The following is a 19,488-nucleotide window of genomic DNA, read 5'->3' on the forward strand; positions in this document are numbered from 1 at the left end:
TCTTTCAAGGAAGCAATAGATCTCTTAATTTCAGGCTGCACACCAAGATTAACACAAATACCACTAAATTTCTTTGAAATTCTTTCATTTTTATTTATAAAAAAAAAAAAACAACAAAAAGCTCTTTGTTATTGTGCTCAATCTGTTGTTTACTACTGAAGACTGAGATAATGAAGATCACAGCTCAAGAATGTATAACAGTAATGAAAAACTCTTCCTTCTTCACAAATAATTTTAATTATCATGAAAGGAAAGCCAAAATAGGAGTAAAATGCATGTACCTTCAAATTGATCTGCCTACAATTTACAAAATATTTTACTGTGGTTGCAATTATCTCAGCATTATATAACACATGTAGGAGTCTTTTGTCTTCAGGCAGCAAAAAGTCCTAAGGTATAAGTATAGACGTGATCTGAAATCATACTTCAATTTTGGCAGAATATAGTACAGGAACTTTCTTGCTGCTGAATCTCCTTTGGTCTTCAGATCAGTCAGAAGGATTGAAGTCAAAGTAAGCTATGCATGGAAACTGAATTTTCATTGATCCAATTTTTCCTTGGAACTTATTACATTTCTGTATGAATTTCCTTTTAAAGTTATGGTATTCTGTGAATGTCTGGAAGTGTGCTGCTTATGACGTTTTATTTGGAAAAAAAGAAGGGTATAACAGCAAAAAGTACAGCATTATAATGGTATTAGTAACCACACTGTTACTCATATGCACACTGAGCTAATTCTCAACTCCTTCACTATTTCCTCACCCATTCCACTGATCTAAATTTATCCAGAGCTGGATCACTCCCATAACAGTAGTTGTGCCTTGGTAACTTGAACCCCTTTGCAACAATAAATGGAGTAAACAACAGGTATCACCAAAGATAAGAAAGTTCAAGGTCTTACTGCAGTTATGGAGCATATGACTAAGTAATTCACACTTGTTTTATGTCCCCAGTAATTTGTAATCAAAATGATAAATGTTCGGAATTGCTCTTCCCTGAATTCATCCTACTGTTGAGATTGAAAAAGTTTGACCTTAGTAAATGTTTTGGAATGTTCCTGCTTCAGTAACATAGATAAGAAAATAGGAAATGTTATGAAAACAGTAGACCAAAAATACAGCTTTCATGACAATTTGAACCAGAAGATAACATTACCAAGGCCAAGTTTCCATTAACTAGCCAAGGTGCATTAACATTTTATTCAATGTGCAAACAAAATTTAATTCTGTAAAGATCCCAATAAAAGCAGCAAATCGAAAATGTAAAGCTTATGATGAGACATATAACAGAGAAAGACAAAGATTCAGAGTAATTTATCAATAGGAAATATGGTTTGGCCTTGTTTTGCTGACTTCAAACACATATGCACATGCTCTTTCTTAGGGGTTGCCAACCCACTAGCCAGACACAGCTTCTGCAGCTCACTGTTCATCCAATTAGAGATTCCCTTTCCATTACTAAGTTATTCAGTGTTCCCCCTTTTGACACTGTGCTTCTGTACTTTGTTGGGTCTGTAGGGGTAAGCCTTTTAACACACAATGACAACACTTTGAAGCATTCTTAAGAGAGCAGTTAAGAAACTAACCGTAGTATTTTGGCTATAGGCAGCTTCTGTACAACACTTGCAGGTCTTTTCCAAAGACTAAACACCCGAAAACTATGGCAGTGTCCTGCTTCCACCAGCCTCCAAAGACTTTCTGCTAAGCTTTTTGTTGTCAGGTGCGTATGCCTTAGAAGTGAGCTACAAATCCTCGACTGAAAATAAGGCTAGAGAATGAATCAAATGAAATGACAGTATTTTTAAACATGAAAATGGAAAATTAGACACACAGCTTCCATTTTAACAATAGTTTTGTTAGGGTAGGAAAAATCTTTTCAATACCCAACTCGTCACACATTCTTGGACTGACTTGTTAAATGCAGCCAGCAGCAAGTCATGATCTTGTGAAATATGAGTACCTGCAAAACTCAATTCTATTGTGGGCACGTACGCACATTATTTCCTTTGCTACTCTGCATTTTTTGCTCTGATATCTGATGTTTCATAGTTCTCTATTGAGAAAAATATTGTAATGACAGTGAAAAAGGAGTAGCGTAACAGTCATGGGGTGTGATGTAATAACAGTAGGCACAGCATTGCTCACAGTATCGCAGTGTGCAGTTGTTTTCTGAAGTGAATGAGCGTGGTGACCTTTAAATCCGTCCCTGCTACTTCTGCACTGTATTTCTTACCCACTGCTGCTTCACCAAAGCCACTGGGCCATGTTCAGCACAGCACAGTTCTGGAAGAGTCTGTTATACTGGGAGTAAGTAGAGAAACTTCCTTTCAACTTCTGTGCTTTGTTTTCTTTGGGTTTCAGTCTTGCCTCTTTTGTTTGTTTGTTGGGTTTGTGTTTTTGGGGGGGAAGGTGATTATTTTGTAGTTTTTTTTTGCAGTTACTTTGTTCTATGTGATGTCACATTTAAAAGAATCATCACTTATTGATCATTGCTATTACCATTATTACTGTATTACATACTACTGTGAGTTCTCCTGTCAGAGATTGGGACTCAGGGCTCAGAGCCATACAGCTGAGCAGACCAACCAGGAGAAAGTTCCTTAGAGCTGAAACAGAGGTACAAAGAATAAAAACAATTTGTTCAAAGATGGCAAGAAAAGTGTGGCAAGACCAGAAACCCTAATCACTTCTCATTGGTGGGCTGTGTCCAGTTTTCTCAGAGAGCATTTCTGGACTCTGGGTGCATTCTCCCTTCCCCTCTTGGATGAAAGAATCCGGGGTGTAATAGGGCAGCTGTTGCCCACTGTATGTCCCTGGACTGGGCACTGTGCGAGATGTTCTCCATGGGCTGGTGGGTACCATGCTGAATCCTGTTGTCTTAATCCTATCATCTGACGCACCTAGGCTAAGGCAGTGCTCACACTCCCTGTGATTAAAATGACGGTGACAACACATGCCCATCTTCTTCCTCCATGTCTGAGAAGTGAGTGTGAGCTTGCTGACAACTTTAAAAATGAAAAGCATCGCCTACCTTCCAAGAGTTGCAGTTATGTAAGGTACTTGTTAGTTTTGAGGCATGTTCCTACTGCAAGCTACTGAAAAACATTTGGAAAACTGTGAAAGTCCTTATTTCAGCCAAAGCATTGTAATTTGGTACATAGTGATGCACATGGAGCTGAGTGATTTTCCTGGTTTCGCAGAAATCTTGCCTTGAGACCTGAATACCCAGAGGGCTAGAGGGCTGTTATTTCAAGTACCTAGCATGTCTGACATTGCCTAGATCACTGTATGACTGAGTCTAACTTACAAGGAAAAGGATCTCTGTATTTCCAGTAAAAAGTGAGCTCTCATTTTTCACTTAACAAATATTTCCATATGGTTTGGTGCATTTCCAGAGGGGCTTTAGGCTAGGATGAACTAGGAGCTGTTTCTTCAGGGAAGACAGACTTTAATTGTGATCCTCTCTTACTTTCATTTTCCTGATGTTTGGGCAGTATATTTTTTATGCCGTGGATGAGAACAAGCAATCAGATGGGATCATCTGAAAATTTCAGACTACCCTCTTCAATGCAGAGAAACTGTACTCACAATATACTTGGCTTTTATTAATCTAGTTTGACTGACTACTAAAATACTCCTTTTACAAGGGCATAGACATTTCAGATGATCTGGAATTTATAGTGACAGATAGGATAGCTTAATATTCAGAGTACAAGCACCTTTGCTGGTTTAATATTGTTGCCTGTAACCAACCACTGTTTTTCAGCTATCTGCTCAGAGTGATCACCTTTTGAAAAGGGCACATCATCTAAGCATACCAATCTGTGGCCTCAGCATAAAAACTCCCATGTGCTTGGACTGAAATAACTGCTATTTCCATGTAAGACGTATCTATAACTTTACTTACATCACAAGCAGATAAAGTTTCAGCTGTCCCTGAAATCAGACTATTTCCTCAAAACTTTCACTCTATTAACCCACTCCTCCATATGCTGTCATTAGCAGGTTGGTTTGCTTTGATGCTTGTATGATTTCACAGAACAAAGTAGCTGAACTTGAGCGGTCAAGCCATAGCAAATAGTTGGGATGATAACCTTTTAATCCAGCTCATCATAATAGTTCATCTGACTTCTCTTTACAAAGCAGGTTGAAATGAATAGGCAGCAGAAGAGATCGAGTGATGTGGCCTGCTGTGGTAACAGAGGTGACTAAAGTGGCAGTTCCTGGCCACAGCGCCTGGCTGCATGACTCAGGTTGATAGGGATGGATGAGGCCATCTGCTAAAAGCCCCAGGTGTGACTCCTTCCCACACCTCTCTTGTGTATTCGTTCTCTTGCATGCTCATTCTCATTCCCACACCTCTTGCTGCATACCAGTGGCACCGTGACTGATCTGAGCGTTCTCGAGTCCTTGACTTGTGCACATATGGCTTAACCATAGAGACCTGCTGCCAGATGTGCTCTTTATCAGGTGACAGGGTGGCTTGTTCCAAAGGGCAATGGAGGTGAAATAACTTCAAACTCAAATTGTACTGCAGAGCTCCCACAGATGCTGAGAAATACCCCACATCATTCATTCTACTCAGATGGTACCTGTAATATCTCTAGTCAGGGGAGCAGATACTGTCTGATGTGGGCTTCCTCCATGAAGTAGTTGCAGGCCACCCTCAAGTTACCTCCTGGTACAGACCAGTTTGGGAAGAAGCAGTTTCCTTTTCATAGATCCCTGCTGCTGGTTGTCCTTGCCCTGCATGTCTTGTGAGGACCAGGCCCTGACACCGAGGAGGCATCCATCTTGTTGGGGTGCTCTCCACTTGGGTGGTCTGCTGCCCACAAAGCAGTAAATCATTCCACTTGCGTAAGGAGCAAATGTTCAGCAAGCCTGGCAGTTATTTGGCTCAGGGTCTGAGGAAGTAGCTTGGCTTGTCATGCAGTGGGTTTAGAAAGAAACAGAAAAAGGTGCAGCTGTTCTGGGTCCAAATGCAGAGCTGCAGGACTTAGAGCCTGCCAGCCTGCCCTAGTCAGCCAGGGACTGAAGGAACAGTCAGGACAGACAGGGGAAGTTCAGTGGGATTAGTGGGCCCATCTGACCACCTACTGGTAAGAAAAGTCTTTCACCAGATTGCCCAGAGTAGTTCTGGATATCCCATCTCTGAAGGTGGTCAAGGCCAGGTTGGATGGGGCCCTGGGCAGCTTGATCTGGTGGGTAGGAACCTTGCCCATGGCAGGGTGTTGGAACTGGGAGGCTTTTATGGTCCCATTCAGCTAAGCCAATCTATGATCCTGTGTACAGTTTCTGGCTCAGAACATCCCTCTGCAGGGATGAGCAGCTAAGAGCAGAAGGGCAGGGAATCAAGAGGTCAAATGGGGTCCATAAAATAAACAGTGCCAACACTTCCCTAAATACAAGAACTGCAGAAAAGGCTTCTCTACTTTCAGCCAGTCTTTCTCGGACATTTGGTGTCAGTGCAGAAAAAAAGAGCTGAGTCATACAATTTTTATGAGGGCTCCTCCTGCCATTCTAATAGTTACTTAATTTCACAGGTAGAAGAGTTACCTAGTACACAAGAAGGGCATTACAAGCAGAGGAAGTTATTTAACAGAAATAAAATTATCTCGTGTGTCTACTGTAAAGAAGCAAGTTCTGCCTGCCTAAAAAATACAAACTTTCTTTTGTTATAATTGCTCATCTAACCAGAAGTCCCTTTGGTTTCATGTCTTTTTAAATCCCTTCCTTTTCTTTCCAGAACAAGCTGGCATTCAGCACTGTAGGAAAGAATCCAAGCTAAGAGACGTCTTTGTAGAGAAAATACTGTGAACACAGTTTCTCTCAATGGAGAAATTGAATGCTCAGGGCACTTGGCTAGCTGTCATCCTTATCCCTACAGATACACAAATGTAATATTTAGCAAGGACCTTTTACATATTTTTTTCCGTGCTTACGTTTGCTGTGACTTTTCCTGCTGAGTACAGGGTTGGAAGCTGGACTGACAAACAGACTGTGTTATTATAATCACATTTTTTAGATCTTCTGGAAGAGCATGTGGGTTTTGCATTTCACTCTAAAGCATTTTATATGGAAAATGAGTAGCATAATAGCAGCTCCTATTAATGAAGAGTTTTTGTCTTTTTTATAAAGTAACAAAATGAGAGCATGGGCAAATTTATATTAAAAGAACCAAGTATTTTGGGAAAAGGAAGAATCAGTATCAGATCAGGCTAGGAACAAACATAATGATTTCTGCAAAAAGCTGAAAGAGCTCAACTGAAAAAACTATCACTATCATTTTTGTTGGTAGTCCTGAAAGGGCAGTTCCTCAGGTAGATGGTCTGAATGTTCACTGAAGAGCAGATTTCACCTCTGCAGAGCTAGAATTTGTAGAAAAGCAGAAAAACTCTTGTTTCTCATGGGACTGTTCTCTTTTTGGTGTCTTGTTGCTGTGACAGCTTGTTGCCCAGGAGGGAAGGTAGCAGTTGGGGAGAAAGTGAATGCCCTTCCTACATGACAGAAGGAACTGATACAGAGCCAGCGCAGGGGCAGATCACACGGCATAGTTACTCACATAGTTCACCCAGCATGTATTCTACTTCTTACACAGAAGTGTCATTTTTGAAACTAACTTTAAAAATTACGTGGCAATGTGTCCTTATATTATCTCACTGCCTAGGTGCCTTTTTTTCTGGATTATACAGATCAATGATGTATCAGTGAGAGAATGCTAGGACGCAGGCTACTAATGGAGATAAAAATCAGGGTTATTTCCATGTCCTTCTTTTACATATTTAATGAAATGTTACGTTATGCTCTACTGAATAATGTGCAAGAATCTGCCTTGCAGAAGCTATCAAAACATCATTATACAACTAGCTACATTTGCCAAAGCATGCAGTCATTCAGAACACCTTTGCATAGTTTAAAATCTGTTAATCTTTAGATTCATTACCACAGTTGCACATGCCATCATATTTTATAAGTTTGTCTCATTAAAATATGTGCAACATATTCGTGTAATCATGTACAGATAAGAAAATTACATAGAGCAGTAAATAGCTCAAATAATGCAATGTGACTTTACAACACAGAGATGTAACAAGTTCTAGAGAGGGAGGACATACAGGAATTCTGGGCAAATAAGTCATTTGAAAATTAAAATGAGACATGGAGGATTTTTCATCCTCCATATGCAGGCATGGGCCCGCATACAGGTTAGTGGATTGCAGTATTGCCACGTTTCAGTTTGAGAAATACAGGAGACCACTGTTGGAGAGGTATACATTCTCTTTTTACAGACTTTTGCTATTTTGTGGGTTTATTTGTGGCATTTGTTTTAAGAATTTTAGGGTTTTTTGTTGATTTGTGTGTGCTATTAAGTACAATGACAGACATACCCTGCACTCCTTTTCTGCTCCCCCAGACCAGTGCATTTAGAACAGCTGGTGCCCTAAAGGAGGTGCAGCTGTGGTTGATTGACACTTGCTCAAGCAGGTTGGGGTAAGAATGGGCTGGTGCCTGCTTTGAGGAGGTGTTGGCTAGGCTCTGATTCTGGACATCAGGTAAAGTGTTTATATCAAGGATTTGGAGTGGAGTAGCTGTAGAGTTTCTATAGCACTGAGGATGACAACATAGAACACATGGGACATTGTTTTAACATAATAGTTTCAATTTGCATCTAAAATACATATGTATAAAAGAAAACATATGCTAGAGAAGAAAACTTATTTGCATTACTCTTGTAAGCTTTTAAAGCCTGTGTTCTGGAATGAGGAACTTTCCCAGCAAGAGGCCCGAACAAATTGATTTCAGCACTTCGCGTACTCCATCGTGGCTTTAGACACAATACTGAGAATACAAATTGACCAAAATTGTTACTTATTTAATGTTTACAATACAGCAGAGTGAAAAAGGTTCTATTTGGTTATTTTCTGTTATTGTAACAGAATAACGAAAGAGATGGTCTCTGCTCCAAACAGCCAGCTGTCTAAAAGATTAGATGTGATAAGATCAAGAGATAAATCAGACTGGAGCAGATGAGTAGGAAATGCAGGTAATTGGTTAAAACTTGTCTGCGTTCAATCAGGAACACTTTGCACAGTTTTCCAATTACGTAAGTTCTGAGATCACAGGTTTTCACTTTAAAAAGGACATATTTATTTTGCCTGGTGAACCTGCTTTGTTGGAAGTTCAATTTCTATGCTCTTGCTTTCAGGCTTAAAGGAAAAGTAGTAGAAGAGGAGGAGTTCATCAGAGCAGCCCATCAGTCCCATTCACTGCAGAGAAGAAAGAGTTGAGAACTTCAGTTTCAAGAGACACTGTTGCGCATTGATCTCTGTGGGCACGCTCTGCTAACTGCCAAGGTTTGGGTTTCTTTTTTTAACAGCTTAGCATGGCTTTTAGCAAGCATAAATATAGCTGTACAAATAGTGAGAAGCTATTTTTGAACATTTTGTTCACTGCTAAATACAGAATTGCTAACTCAAGCATTCAGAAGTCATGATTCAGGTCCCCAGAATGAGGAGGCTGGCCTTAGTACGTAGATCCTTTTTTGCTTGCTGTCTGTTTTGCCTACTGAAAATTTAGAATGTCTCTGGATCATGTCTTCAGGCTTTTTAGTTCAAAAGTGAAAATAGAAGTTTAATCTGAGTTTATATTTGCAGGCTCTTAGAGCCAGGACTTAAAGAATTCTTCCTTATGCTTTGGTACAAATGGAAACCTTGGAAGCAGTGTAAAACAAAATCCTTGCATTCTTATCTCCGATTAGCTCTTAAACAACTGTCAAAAGATTTTCTTTGCTTATCTGCTAAAGTGTATGCCATCCTGGTAGCTGAAATTTCTTTAATCAAAAACGGAAATATCACCACTGACCAAACAGACCAGCACAAGACTGACCAGTGCACCATTCATCTCCCACCTTCCCTTGTTTTCAGAGCTTTGGCAGAAGGGGAACACAATGGCTCCCTGTACATTAATCAACAAAGCATAGAAAAGCAGCAGTATTCTGAGTGAAGAAGCACTTGCTCATGCAGCATAAATGTATAATGAATGTCACTCAGAACACAAATATCATAGCACAAATGTCAAATACTCCAAGGAATATTTGCAACAGGCATTAGCTTAAACTTGTTTGATGAATGTTTTGTACAAGTAATTTCAATTTGTGACGCATTTGGAAGGGTTTTTGTTTTGCAATTTTAAAAGCTGTTAATAGGCAGCTCATAAACAAGACAAGGATTTGACTTTGTTCAGTGAAAGGAAAATAATACATTGCTTGTCCAGTTGTAACCTTAAGCCCAGTATGATTTTGTACATCCTTACCTCCCACTCTCTAACAAATTTTAAACTTGGCTAATGTTGTTAGCAACTGAGTTTTCCTGCAAGAATGGTTTATTGTCCTCCTTCTCTTGAAAGGATCCATTTTTAGGCAATCAGTGTCATAAGAGCTGGTGACTGTTCCATTTCTACAAGCACTTGAAATTACATTTTTGTGGATGAAGCACACTTTATTCACTATTATACTTTTCCTGGAAACACCTCAAAAATAAATTCCATACACAGTGAATACATTGGCGTTTTCACCAGTACAGATTAGCAAGCTTCCCTTCTTCCTTCTAGTATCCTTTACTACTGTAAGGCTCTCAACTGGTCTTTGCTGGCAATTAAATTGTTCTAGCACCATAATAGTCAATTATTGGTTCAGCAGTCATTTACCAAACAGCTGTTCTATTTTCTGCTTGCTCTCCTGAATTCCTTATTTTGCCTCCTTTCACCTAAATAAAATTAGTAAATGTACTAAAAATACTGTAATAATGCCAAGCTATTTTTGTCAGTAGCTCTCAAAGAAGGCTGTGCGCCTCTTTTACTCCCACACTTGAAAGTGGCAGTCTGCTTGATACCTATGAGGGAACAAATAGTCTGGCAGGGAAGGGCACGGGCAGGGCTTGCATCACCCTGACCCGTTCCTGCTTGTTGAGCCAGCTAGGCAGCCCAAGTCAGAGGTTACACCTTCCATAAACAAGTGTAACTTGAATTGTCCTGCAACTATACTAGGGAGCTAGGCAGAGAGAACCAGAGTCCGTAAACAATTTACTCTGGAGTTTTCTTCCTGTGGCTTTGTTGAAGTCCAACCAAGAGCAAAAGTCACATTGTCCTTTCCCTTACCCTTGCAGATATAATGCAGCATGTAGCATGCTTATGACTCACATCACAATAACCTGAAAGTCAAGTCAGTGTGGGCTATGCTGCTGCGACACATGGAGGTGAGGAGATGGAGCTCTTGAACAAAAGAGAAGCAAGCAGAAGCCTTGCAGTGCAGTTCCCTCTCAGACTCATGGCAAGTCAGGACTCTACAGAACAGGAGCAAAGAGGCCTGCAGCAAAAATGAGCTGGTCTGGGATGTGTCTGGCCATCTGCAGTGACCTCATCCTCCTGAAAAGCCACAGGGATTTCTTGCCAGATCACTGCTGAATTTGCAGGTCTTGGATTTTGCTATGTTTTATTTGAGGCTTAGCCCTACTAAATGCAGATTAAATGCATATCTACATACATTTGCAAATATGTTCAGAGATAGTGGGCCTAACAATTCTCTCTGTATCTTTGCTCTTCATGCAAAACAGGCTCTCTTGGCTTAATGATCTTGAGCCAGACTGAAAAATGTTTATATTAATTAACTTTTCTAGGTGTAGTCTAAGGGTTTAGAAAGATTTATTTCCCTATCTAGCTATTCAAAGAAAAAAGAACCTTGAATATTAGGGTTGGTGGTGGTGCTAAGGAGAACATGCAGACTTCTGTTTATAACCAATGAGTCCAGGTTCTGCTCTGATAATGTGGTTGGCAGATGGGGAGCAAGCTGGCTAAGTATTGACAATTAGGCTGGGCAACCCAGGCAACTGAGTTCTTTGCTCTTGGTGAAAGAACATGTGGCTTACTGACACTGGGTCTTAGTCTGTTGATAAGAATGCATGTTTTCCCTATTTGTATGCACAATAAATGCATATTTCACAGTAAGCTAATGATAGGTGTTTATAAGGTATGACAGCATCAGCTCAATTATTGATTTAGCTACTCTGGTAGAAAATGCACCTTATTAGTTTCATACTGCAATAGGAAGAGATTCAGTTGCACTCACAAGTGCTGCTGGAGCTGTATCTATTGTTCTGCTGGTTTATACCCAATATAAATACACTAAGAAACCCTTTTTCAGCTTTGCAGATCATAAGAAATAGAGCACTCTAAGTAAGAATGCTATTGAACAAAGTGTCAAGTAATTCAAGCATGTGGAGCAGAAAAATCAAGCAGTATACAGAAGTGAGAAGTATAGTTCATATAGATGCTGTAATAAATGACATAAATTAGTTCACAATTAGTTATTTTCAAGGTAGGCTTCTTGCTTTTAAAAGTAGCTGCTAAGTTTAGTCCAGTCAGCTATTGTTAAACAAATACTGCAACCAGGTTAGTATAATGCTGTTTACACTAGAAAAGCAGCATCTTCACTCTCCTCTTTTATTCTTCTGTTCTGCACTTTCTGTTTCTGCTTTATATACCCGCTATTGCTAACAGGACCTACCATTTAATATTACATCTGGATGGGACATATTTTGGTTGTAATTATACTTATCTAAGGATATTTCTTAATTTAACTCCTCCGTATTATACAGTATCTTTCTAAATTAAATTTTAAAATAAAGGCAAAGAATGAATCATATTGAAGAGAACCAGGCAGAAAGACTAACAGATCTACTCTGTAACATCATGTAGGTAAGCTGGCTGATTCTTTATGTGGTTTTCAATACAGACACTGTACATTTTTAGACAGTGTCTTTCAGATTATTTTTATATGCGGAAGGACACATTTTCATAATCAGCTTCTAAACCTATCTTCTAAACCTTTCTAAACCAATACAGTTTCATGCTGAATCCTTGGACTGATACATGGTTATAAGGCTCTGTGGTTGTTAAGCTAGTAATCCACTTGTGGTTTGCAGTAAAAATTGCTAGTAGCATTCCGTGAACTGTGGACGAAAGTGTCAATGCTCAAATAGGAAAGACCTTTGTTTTCACATTTAAAAGGCTGCTTGCTCGTTACTGCTTCCTCGGACAGAAATACTTAAAATTAATAGAAAGATCATCTGACCTTACAGTTTAGAGGAACTGAGACTCTGTCATGGTAATCCTACTGGCTGTGACTGTGACACCTACAACTTGCAGCTTTCTAGGAGACTCATACTTACTGCATTGCATCAGAGAGTAATTTTGATAGCTCTGCCCTTACCCTCTTTAGACAAATGATTACACACACAGATCTTCCCTTTCTGAGCTAGTGGCTCCAGGAGAGGGATCCATTCATAGTGAATTCCTCTTATTCAGCACTCTTGTTGGCAGGCTGTTGTGAGTATGGCACAGACATTTGGAAGAGCTATAATAAATGTAGCATGAAAGGTAACCAGACAATTTTAGTAGCATAAATAAATTTTAGGTACTTTCCACACTAAACACGCTTGCAGATTATTATTTGAATGCAGATTGTGATAATTAAAATACATCAGACAGACTTGATTTATTTGACATGTAAAATGCAAAGGTTTATTATTTATGGAATTTTAATATCAAGATTTTTTCATTAATTGAAGTATGAAAGCAAAATACATTATTGATGTTAATTTTTCTGTAAGTGTTTCTTAAAACACCTTACTAACAGCTCAGGCATAAAATTTAGAAAAGGCAGGATGTCAGCCTGACTGCAAAACTTTACCAGTAGGAAGCTACACAGCTTTATAAAGGAGGAAAAAAAAGATTTTCAACAAAGCTGTCCTTATATCTTATATTAACAGTCTTTACGCAACTTCTTCTGACAGGAAGTTACTATTTAATATGCAGAAGAAGTGGCTACTTAACAATATTGTGAATGATTTAATGATATTTAAGATCCAAAATTTAAAAAGCAAACAACTACAACAACAACACACATAATATGTGACAACTGTAAATGACAACAAAAGTTTTGTGGTGCTGTGTGCTTTTAAATAGTTTTATTTTCCAGTGTATTGGAGTTTGGTTGTAATTGAAAAGCATTTATGAGATCAGTCAGATCACTGAATCACAGAATGGCTGATGTGGATGAGTACCTCTGAAGATCATTTTATCCCAGTGCCCCTCCTCAAAGCAGGGGTCAGCTAGAGCATGTTGTTTAGGGCCACAATTAGTGGAGTTTTGTATATCTCCAAGGATGAAAACTCCATAACCTGTCTAAGCAACCTATGCTGTTGCTCAGCCAACCTAGTGGCAAGGGAAGTTTTTCTCATGTTTGAACAGAATTACCCGTGTTCCAGTCTGTGCCCATTGCCTCTTGTCCTTTCACTGGACACCACTCCCAGATATCAAGTATTTATTCCCTTTGGTAAGATCCTTCCTGAGCCTTCTGTCCTCCTAAAGGCTGAACATTACATGTCTCTCAGCTTCTTCTCAGTTGCTCCACACTATTAATGTTATTGATGGATCACTGATGGATCCACTCCAGATGGGCTATGACTCAAAGGTCCATCTGAAGTGTTAGTGTCCATCTGAAGAGCTAGTTAGAAGATAAATAATTCTATGATCTCATGCAAGCAGGTTGCAGTTATGCAATGTGCGATAAAGTTTTGTAGCTGACCCAGACTGAATGCTTCCAACAGGTGAACAAGCAAGCTCATCAGCAGTCTCTCTCCAGAACTACCAAAAGAATAATGTGTGCTCACCCAGTTTAAATCTACTTGCTGAATATCCAGACAGGCAGTTTTTCCTAGCTTTGCAAAACTTCCACGAACCATTAGGAATCTGGAGTCTTTCAACTGAGTTCAGGATGCTTTGTGTTAGTATCTTAATGCTCAGCCTAAGTAGCAGGGCTAATTGACTGCTGTCTCTGCTTAGATTAAGAAGGAAGAAATCTAGACTTCAAAATATGGAAAATGTCAGAAACAGGGTTAAAAACATGTAACAACAGTCAGCCAGTAAGAGAGGAAGAATGGAGCAATGACAGATCCTCAGCTTCAACAGTCACACCATTCTCCATCAATACACTATATAATTCTATTTTTCTTGGTTAAAAACAAGAACTAAGAAAATTTTGTCACCTTTGTTTTTCTTTCTGATTATCACTATAGTAGCAAGCAACAGCTATGGAGCTGAATATGTTTAAAGTGCAGCTACTCTTAAAAAACAAAGTCTGTTTTATCCTCACAGTCACAGTGAGATCCACCCAAAGGTGACAATATCAATCATATTAAAGAAGCAAAACAAAACAAATGACAATTGCAAAGGCATTTGCAGTGCTAAGAAAAACAGATTACAGTTACAAGTTATGTTTGGGATACATAACATTCTAAAATAAAAATTGGTTAAAATTGGTGATATTGCTTAAAAAGCTTTCTCTTTGATTTTTTGGGTTTCTTTTTGGTCTCATGGAGAATACAGTCACGATATATCAGTGACAGCATTGTAAGACTAACACTACATCCATAAAGGTAATAGGAACTTTATCTTTGTGTTTTAAACAAAACCAATATAAACATATAATGCTTGTTAATTAACACTGTTGCTTCAGATTATGTTACTGAACATTCCTGTGGCAGATGCATTAGAAATAAATATTGCCTTGGCAGTCTGCTCTTCCCTTAGCTTCAGTATGGAACCGACTGTGAAGCAGTGACTGCACAGCCCTTCAACTGAGTTACAGATGCATGCGTGTTTATCTCAGTGAATGATGGTTTTTCTCACGTATTATTCATCCAAACTAATTCCAAATCACTTTGTGTGCTTTTCTCTTTTCCCTTCTCTTTTTTTTCTTTTTCTTTTTTTTCTTTTTTCTTTTTTTTTTAAGGAAAAAAAAAGAGGAAAAACAATCCATCTTTTTTTTTTCCTTGGGAATGAGAGGACATTAATTAGATTTGAAATTGCTAGATGCACTTTGTAGAAATTAGGGCACCTCTTTTTCTTGGAGAAGGCCTGAATCTGGAAACTATTATTTTGAAGATTTTTAGACAATTATAAACCTAGGAAAAAAAGCAAAATGATGCACCCTTTCAATAATTATGAACAGAACACTTTCAATAAGACTGTTGCTATGGTTATAGAAGAGAGTTACATTAAAACAAAACCAAATAGTTTTCAAATTTTGCAAAAATTAATTTTCCTCTTTCCAAATCGAGGTTACGTAGGTAGCTCTAAATCACATGGTAGTCAACACAGTGGAAGTAGATTATATTTCCTTTATCTGTAACACATTTTCTTGTCAACAAATGAGAAAGAATGAACTCTTATGTCATCTGTGAGATAACAGGATTACATTGGAAAGAGAAATTCACAGGGGGTCCATTGCCAAAAGACAGTTTTTCAAACTATATACAAAGGCAATTCCACTTGTGTGCAGCCTCTGCAACTGTGATGGATGCATATACGTTATTCAGGCACATGGGGGACAGGAAGGAGGATGACAGAAAAAAGGTGTAAATGGGGTAAGATTCATGCTTTTGAGAAATAAGAGCTTCTCAAAGCTGTTTTGAGTTTCAGGATTCAGGAACCTGTCTTGGAAAAGGCATATAACTGCCAGTCAAGCAAACAGGCCTTAAACTTTGCTTTACAATTCATCGCCTGGATAACAACTAGTATGGATTTATAACATACATGGAGATCCTAGGGATCTCTCATCTCAGTTAAAGGTGCTAAGTAGGTCAAACAAATGCTGTATGTCTGATTCTTTAGAGAAGGATGTGTGAACTCCAATATACATAGTGGATAGGGAAAATAGACTCTTTAAAATTTTATAGGATATGAGTTTTGTTTAGTTGAAAGTCAGGAGGGAAAGTAAAGAAAAAATGATGAAAGAGCTGTTAAGCTTTGACAACAAATTTTTCATAGATCTTCCAAATTTTTCCTTTATAGTTTTCTGTTATTTTGATCTAGGAAAGTTTCAGAAGTAGCATTCATAACTAACTTCCAGGTCTCTTTCCAAACTGGCTCATAAAGGTGCTAAATGCCCAGATGCTGTATCTTCTGCAGCTGCTCAGCAGAGTGTGTCACAGAGACCTTAGCTCCGTGGTACAAGGGTCACAAACTGGATTCCTCAACTGGCTGTAGCTGGAGAGGTTCCTGTTGCCAGGAAAGCAGATTAGCTCCCAACATTCAACACTTATTTCAAGTGCTAGGTGCTATGTTTCTTACCAAGGACGTCTTAAAATAATCATCAGTACCTGTGAAGATGAGAAGACTCAAAACAATTATAAAAATAATGATAGGGAACAACAAGACACAAATGAGAAAAAAAACTTGGAACGCACTGAAATAACATAAAATGGCAGGTGCATATCTCTTTAGTGGTTTATAGTGAAGGATCAATGTACAGTTATTTAGAAGCATGGAAATAGTAATGTTCATAATGAGGTAACCGTTTTTTTTGTTTTTTAACTAATGAAGTGGATAGATGTAAGTGTAAGATAAGAAAGAAACACAGAGGAATTTGAGACAGTGGGAGTTGTAGAATGAGATACAAACTTGACATCCCCCAAACAGGGGTGCATTGTGACAAAGGGAGAATACATTAGTGCCTGAACTATCAACAGGATAAAATCATGACAGATTAATTCACCTTGTGAAATCATGGGTGTTAAATTATTCCAGATGATTCAGAGCAGAAGGTGGAAACAGATCCTCTAAACATTGCTGTATATATGAGTAACTATTCTCTTGGGGCTGTCCCACTGATTTCGATATGCCTATTATATAAATGAATTGATACGTATGTAAATGTTTGCAGAGATTAACATTAAATGAAGATTAAAATTTTCTCATAGTTGCTTATAACATCATAGAGCTGATGAAAAAGCCATGACCTACTGAGATGAAGGAATATACCAGCTATACTGCTTTCCTGTGACTACTCTCACTTTACACAAAGCTGTTGGATGGAGGAGCAGTGGACCAGAGCTGTAGAAGATATTGCTAGGCAGGAAAGCTTGATATAGATCTCACAGCTGTTTTGCAGCTGCTGTAAGGCAGATATAGGAAGAATCTCAGATGCACAACTAGTTATTTTAAAAGACAGAGTATGGAACTTTTAAATTGTTTTCTGAGCTGACAAAAAAAAAACAAAACAAAACAAATAGCATCTCTAGAACTTTTAATATAAGCAAGTGTTCAGACACACAAAATCCACAAAAATACCAAGTGTTACATGCAATGAGGCACTAAATTGCACTGCCAGACATACATAGAAAGCAACTGGGTATGCTCTAGGTCTAGAAAATGTGGCTTCAGAGGATTCTTCAGTGGAGTTTCTTTGGATATGTTATTATACTCTATCAAACTCAAACATAGACAAAGCACTGCCATAATCTTGGTCATTCTTTAAGAATATCCCATGGTTGGTTACTGAGTATGTCTATAATACGGTTGGGGAAAGAATTATGCTGTGATTAACAGGAAACAAGTTAGCTTTAAATGGACTCACACTGATACGTTCAAGCTGTACTAAATTCAGCTCAGGTTTTATTGACAGGTCTAAAGTAAGATATTGGGAAGATATGAGCTACTGTATCCACGGAAATTTTTTTGAGTCTATCTATATCTAAAGATGGTCATTTCCATGCTCAGTCTCTAGGTAACTTTGAGTATCTGTCCGTGATTGTAGCTCTGCCCAGCAGTACAGGCACTAAGCCCCAGGCCAGCTCTACACACCAAAATCATACTGCTTTAAGCACAACTCAGGCTCATCTTCCTCTCATGGGTCATTTTGTTTTAATAATAGCTGCACACAGTTGCTTTTTAGGACAGGAAGTACCAAAAAAAAAAAAAAAAAAAAAAAAAATAGCAGCCAACAAACCCAGAGTTGAAGTGATAAAACAGTAATCCCAGGAACGTTTCTGACCTCATGCCACTGCTACTTACAAATACTCTTTTAATAGTGATGAGTCAATGATATCAGGCCTTGTGTGATCTGACATGCAGCATGTGAGATGACAGTGTTTGGACAGAAATACTCTACCTCCATCAAGCTTGCTGGCTCCTATTATAGCATGTCTGTTAAATCATGCTGCTGAACAAGCTTTGGCAGTTATTATGCAAGCTTCTGAAGTGAATGAATCACAGTGGTTAACAGATGATTGAACAGAGCCATACAGTGCGATTCCTTAATTTCTTTCAGAGGTTCACACTTCAAATCAATTGGAGCAAATCTCAAGCTATATGACACTGAAAACAGTCCTCTTTCTTTCAAAAAAACCTACGCCAAACATCCTGATCTTCTGTGAAAGCAACAAAACTGTAGATGGACAAATCTGCTTATTTCCAGGTAGAAATGCATCTCGGTATTTTATTTTGGCTCTGGGGTGAATAGCTGCAATATCTACATAAGAAAGAAATGTTGTCACGTGGTCTGCCACATATCAAATGCAGGTATGGTTCATGCTTTATTTTTCATAGATCTGCAGAAGAGCATTTCTAACCTGTGACCGAGAAAAAATGACAATTCTATCTTCAGCAGATTTAACTAGAGCTGGACTAATTGTATCTAACAGGCTGCTTTCCAGTGTCTGCTGCTGAGGGTGGGACTACATTTAATTAACTTCCCTTTGCTTTTAAATAGCTGTTCATGGAAATCAAATAATTTCTTGGAAAGAAAACCTAAATCTACAATACTGTTATTGACCAGGATATTATTTTTGCATGTAAATTCATAGCGAATGACCATTGGATTTCTATGTTTCATTAACTCTGCTTGAAAAAAAAAAAAAAAAAAAAAGTCAGTCTGAGCCTGTGACAGTCACTGCAACAACTTGAAAGTTCTTTTTATAACAGATTTAAATATTTACACAGGCTGTACCTTTCTTTTCCTTATTCCTTTTTTTTTTTTTTTTTTTTTTTTTTTTTTTGATATACAGCTGTAGAACTCACAGATTACAAGAGTACACTTGCATGCACAGTCTGGACTGATATTATAATTCCAGGGTCGTGATTAATTGCCACCTCAGGAATTGAAATCCATTAAAATTTCTAATGTTTTTAACTCATTTTTTGGGTACATTTATTGTGATGTCTCTACTCTTTTTGTACCTTTCTATGTTTTAGCAGTAGAATCGAACTGAACAAATTTATCAATTTTCATGCACCTGGTATACTTAGACTCACAAAATAGCAGTCATTGAGCTTTTGATATAAAAGAACATTCCCTAAGTGAAGAGAAAATCACTAAAAGAACTTCATATATACCAATTTTTGAAAGATCTCTGCAATTTCTTTCATTTTTGCATGTCTAAATATCATCTACAGATAAGCTCTGACAGTCTTATGTATCAGCTACATACACTCCTGAATCTTTTTTCCTGTCCATCTGTGTTCTCTGCAGGCCTTTCATGAATCTTCTCTGTTAAGGAGATAAGGAGAGAGATTTACACACTCTCCTTTTGATGCCAGCAGCTTTGTTGCTCACTATGGCCTACCGTATGCAAGGAAGTGCTGTCACATCAAA

The 19,488-nt window shown here is 38.3% G+C and overlaps 1 long non-coding RNA gene across 1 annotated transcript; it reads left to right on the top strand.

Annotated features, from left to right (window-relative positions):
- Nucleotides 1-2,181: 2,181 nt before the first annotated feature.
- Nucleotides 2,182-18,930, top strand: LOC122183193. The gene is made up of 4 exons (XR_006180154.1): nt 2,182-2,306; nt 8,206-8,353; nt 18,166-18,416; nt 18,902-18,930. It is a non-coding gene; the product is annotated as an uncharacterized LOC122183193 (long non-coding RNA).
- The last annotated feature ends 558 nt before the right edge of the window (nt 18,931-19,488 follow it).

The sequence above is a fragment of the Lagopus leucura genome, unplaced genomic scaffold (genome assembly GCF_019238085.1).
Source record: "Lagopus leucura isolate 7727_CA_CO unplaced genomic scaffold, USGS_WTPT01 Super-Scaffold_73, whole genome shotgun sequence".
NCBI classification, from domain to species: Eukaryota; Metazoa; Chordata; class Aves; order Galliformes; family Phasianidae; genus Lagopus; species Lagopus leucura.